Genomic DNA, 5,364 nt, shown 5'->3' with positions numbered 1-5,364 from the left:
CTGTAGTTCTGATAACAGTCGTTGGTGAAGACTACTGTAGTTCTGATAACAGTCGTTGATGAAGACTACTGTAGTTCTGATAACAGTCGTTGGTGAAGACTACTGTAGTTCTGATAACAGTCGTTGGTGAAGACTACTGTAGTTCTGATAACAGTCGTTGGTGAAGACTACTGTAGTTCTGATAACAGTCGTTGATGAAGACTACTGTAGTTCTGATAACAGTCGTTGGTGAAGACTACTGTAGTTCTGATAACAGTCGTTGGTGAAGACTACTGTAGTTCTGATAACAGTCGGTGAAGACTACTGTAGTTCTGATAACAGTCGTTGGTGAAGACTACTGTAGTTCTGATAACAGTCGTTGGTGAAGACTACTGTAGTTCTGATAACAGTCGTTGGTGAAGACTACTGTAGTTCTGATAACAGTCGTTGGTGAAGACTACTGTAGTTATGATAACAGTCGTTGATGAAGACTACTGTAGTTCTGATAACAGTCGTTGGTGAAGACTACTGTAGTTCTGATAACAGTCGTTGGTGAAGACTACTGTAGTTCTGATAACAGTCGTTGATGAAGACTACTGTAGTTCTGATAACAGTCGTTGATGAAGACTACTGTAGTTCTGATAACAGTCGTTGGTGAAGACTACTGTAGTTCTGATAACAGTCGTTGATGAAGACTACTGTAGTTCTGATAACAGTCGTTGGTGAAGACTACTGTAGTTCTGATAACAGTCGTTGGTGAAGACTACTGTAGTTCTGATAACAGTCGTTGGTGAAGACTACTGTAGTTCTGATAACAGTCGTTGATGAAGACTACTGTAGTTCTGATAACAGTCGTTGGTGAAGACTACTGTAGTTCTGATAACAGTCGTTGGTGAAGACTACTGTAGTTCTGATAACAGTTGTTGGTGAAGACTACTGTAGTTCTGATAACAGTCGTTGGTGAAGACTACTGTAGTTCTGATAACAGTCGTTGGTGAAGACTACTGTAGTTCTGATAACAGTCGTTGGTGAAGACTACTGTAGTTCTGATAACAGTCGTTGGTGAAGACTACTGTAGTTCTGATAACAGTCGTTGATGAAGACTACTGTAGTTCTGATAACAGTCGTTGGTGAAGACTACTGTAGTTCTGATAACAGTCGTTGGTGAAGACTACTGTAGTTCTGATAACAGTCGTTGGTGAAGACTACTGTAGTTCTGATAACAGTCGTTGGTGAAGACTACTGTAGTTCTGATAACAGTCGTTGATGAAGACTACTGTAGTTCTGATAACAGTCGTTGGTGAAGACTACTGTAGTTCTGATAACAGTCGTTTGTGAAGACTACTGTAGTTCTGATAACAGTCATTGGTGAAGACTACTGTAGTTCTGATAACAGTCGTTGATGAAGACTACTGTAGTTCTGATAACAGTCGTTGGTGAAGACTACTGTAGTTCTGATAACAGTCGTTGGTGAAGACTACTGTAGTTCTGATAACAGTTGTTGGTGAAGACTACTGTAGTTCTGATAACAGTCGTTGATGAAGACTACTGTAGTTCTGATAACAGTCGTTGGTGAAGACTACTGTAGTTCTGATAACAGTTGTTGGTGAAGACTACTGTAGTTCTGATAACAGTCGTTGGTGAAGACTACTGTAGTTCTGATAACAGTCGTTGGTGAAGACTACTGTAGTTCTGATAACAGTCGTTGGTGAAGACTACTGTAGTTCTGATAACAGTCGTTGATGAAGACTACTGTAGTTCTGATAACAGTCGTTGGTGAAGACTACTGTAGTTCTGATAACAGTCGTTGGTGAAGACTACTGTAGTTCTGATAACAGTCGTTGGTGAAGACTACTGTAGTTCAGTTGTTGGTGTGTTGAAGGATAGTTTGAGATTCATATTGTATGACTGAGACTGGGTTCATACTACACTTTATGAACGGACCAACATTACATGACTGAAGTTACTTGGGTTCACTTGAACTCATTTACCGGGATCAGAGGAGAGGAGAGGAGATGAGAGGGGAGGAGAGGAGAGGAGATCAGAGGAGATGAAAGGAGAGGAGATCAGAGAAGAGAAGAGGAGATCAGAGAAGAGAAGAGGAGATCAGAGGAGAGGAGATGAGAGGAGATGAGATGAAAGGAGAGGAGATCAGAGAAGAGAAGAGGAGATCAGAGAAGAGGAGATCAGAGGAGAGGAGATGAGAGGAGAGGAGATGAAAGGAGAGGAGATCAGAGAAGAGGAGAGGAGAGACAACACAGGAGAGAGAGGAGAGGAGAAGAGAAGAGAAGAGAAGAGAAGAGAAGAGGAGAAGAGAAGAGAAGAGAAGAGAAGAGAGGAGAGGAGAGGAGAGGAGAGGAGAGGAGAGGAGAGGAGAGGAGAGGAGAGGAGAGGAGAGGAGAGGAGAGGAGAGGAGAGGAGAGGAGATCCTATTCGCTTTAGACAACGAAACGCTCATGGAAACCCACACTCTCTCTTACTTTGCTGACAAACTAAGGGTCAAACCTTTGTAATCTCTAAGGACTGACAGTTGATAATGACAGCTTTGAGTACAGCACTTCTAGGTAATAGAGTGTACACTACAGTCTAGGGACCTAAGGTTAGAGTCGGAGTAATCATTGTATCTAATTGGTTGATCTAACATCTTGATGGTTAGTGGACCCTCTTGTCCTGTCACTTCAACCCTTTCTGACTATACCTACCTACACACAGGCTGTGTCCCAAATAGTTCCCTATTACCTAGATAGTGCACTACTGTTGACCAGGGCCCATAGGGTAAAAAGGAGTGCACTAGAAAGTGAATAGGGTCATGTGCTCTGGTCATAGGTAGTGCACTATAAAGGGAATAGGGTCATGTGCTCTGGTCATAGGTAGTGCACTATAAACGGAATAGGGTCATGTGCTCTGGTCATAGGTAGTGCACTATAAAGGGAATAGGGTCATATGCTCTGGTCATAGGTAGTGCACTATAAAGGGAATAGGGTCATGTGCTCTGGTCATAGGTAGTGCACTATAAAGGGAATAGGGTCATATGCTCTGGTCATAGGTAGTGCACTATAAAGGGAATAGGGTCATGTGCTCTGGTCATAGGTAGTGCACTATAAAGGGAATAGGGTCATGTGCTCTGGTCATAGGTAGTGCACTATAAAGGGAATAGGGTCATGGGCTCTGGTCATAGGTAGTGCACTATAAAGGGAATAGGGTGCCATTTGGGATGCAGACAAATAAATGCCTTTAAATCACACACTCAAAAACACAAACATGCATACTAACCAATATTCTCAGCAAACACAATTACAATGGACAATGAAGTCTATAGCCAAAACAATGAGCGTTCTATGTCTCTTCCCCAATAGTCGCATTTGAGGTTTGGCAGCAGGGACATTGATTCTACCAAGTTTTTTTGGCAACTGTGGGAATTGTTTTTGCTAAGCTATAACAACATTACTCCACATGGCATTCTGTCTTTGTTGTTTTCCAACTTCATCCTGACATTCGCCGACACTAGCAGAGAACAGTCATTTCCAGTGGAGACATGAGTAGACTCTCAGCGTTACGACTTTGCCACAGCCCATCTGTTGTTCCTGCCGTGGCAGATGGGGATCTGGGAAACTCACTCCTCGGTCTGAAGTGGCTCCACTTGCGCTGCAGAATAGCTAGCTTTTCAGTGGCACGACTGGGTAAAACACCTCAGGCGGTCGGTCACATGTGTTTGCGAGGCAGAGGTCCTGGGTTGGAGCCAGGTATGGGCTCTAGGCCACCCGCTTAGCAAGCAGCGTGACGTGACGTCCTTTACAGTGGAAAACTGAGACATTGCCTAACTACCATCTTGCATGCAGTTTGAAGGACACACCCACAAGGGGAGAACTGGGTGACTCCACATCCCTCTCAGAACCAGCAGGTCCAAATGGGAATGCATTATTCATCATTGCCCCTCTCCCATATCACTACTCCATCCACCGTCCGCAGGGGTCACACAGCCTGTCGACACACCTACCAAATAATTCCCAACCAAGACAACTCTGCACATACATCTTCCATTCATCTGAATGTGGTAACTAACGGATACAGAACTGAGCCGCGCTGAGAATTCAAAAAGCACAGTATGAAAACCAACAGTCCACTATTCCAGAAAGTGGCGGGGTGGACGTGGTTTGGACTCTGTGGAGCCCTTAACCACTCAGAACCACCACTGTTTCCTGGTCCAAATGGGGATGTATTAACTGTCATTACCCCTTTCATTAGCCCTGTTTATACCTGGTTCTAACATGCGGCCTTTGTCCTGATCTTGTCCACATTCTGATTGCGTCCACATTTTTAGACGATTAAAAGACGCACTGTGATCCGATTGTGAGTAAGACAAGATCAGGTCAAGATCAGGAATAGATAAGGACGAAGGACGCATGTTAATGGCAGGTATAAACAGGGCTTTTCCCATATCACTAATCCAGCCACTAATATCTATAAATAGATTCCGTAGCTCCCCACATTATCTATCTCTAGCCATTATCAGTATCATTACCTCTCAAATGGCACCCGGTTCCCTACGAGCCATGGGGCTCTGGTTAAAAGTAGTGCACTATATAGGGAATAGGGAGCCATGGGGCTCTGGTTAAAAGTAGTGCACTATATAGGGAATAGGGTGCCATGGGGCTCTGGTTAAAAGTAGTGCACTATATAGGGAATAGGGTGCCATGGAGCTCTGGTTAAAAGTAGTGCACTATATAGGGAATAGGGTGCCATCTGGGACACAGCCTGTTTCATTTCCATGGCAGTTTCCCCAACTGTTCATTTCCTCCATCTCCTCCTGCTGCTTCCACCCAATGCATGGAGGAGGCTGTGAGGAGGGGGAAACTGGGTCGGTGTTCTGCCATTGTGGCTCAACTTGGAGCATGGAGACTCAGCTTTGCTTTCTGGCCATAAGGAAAACAGACAACATGGTGAAACCGTGTTGGAAATACCTCGGATCGCAGCTCCACTTTGAACACAGGTACTTGGCTTGTCTGTCCACGCCGAAAACAGTAAGGAGAGGGAAGCTGTGTGGAGGCTCCTCCATTACGAATCCAGGCCGAAGACAAGAACACGTCTAGTTGCTTTGTCCATAAAATAAACTAGAGAGGACAGTTGAGACTGTGTGGCAATTCCACCATTACGGCGCCACTGTGAGCGATAGTCCATCTTGCTAACAACATGGCTTATCTATCTTCACATACTGTGAGAGATAGTCCATCTTGCTAACAACATGGCTTATCTATCTTCACATACTGTGAGAGATAGTCCGTCTCGCTAACAACATGGCTTATCTATCTTCACATACTGTGAGAGATAGTCCATTTTGCTAACAACATGGCTTATCTATCTTCACATACTGTGAGAGATAGTCCA

Source organism: Salvelinus alpinus, chromosome 2 (genome assembly GCF_045679555.1).
Source record: "Salvelinus alpinus chromosome 2, SLU_Salpinus.1, whole genome shotgun sequence".
NCBI lineage: Eukaryota > Metazoa > Chordata > Actinopteri > Salmoniformes > Salmonidae > Salvelinus > Salvelinus alpinus.
The sequence above is the reverse complement of the archived record's forward strand: the minus strand, read 5'-3'. Positions refer to the sequence as shown.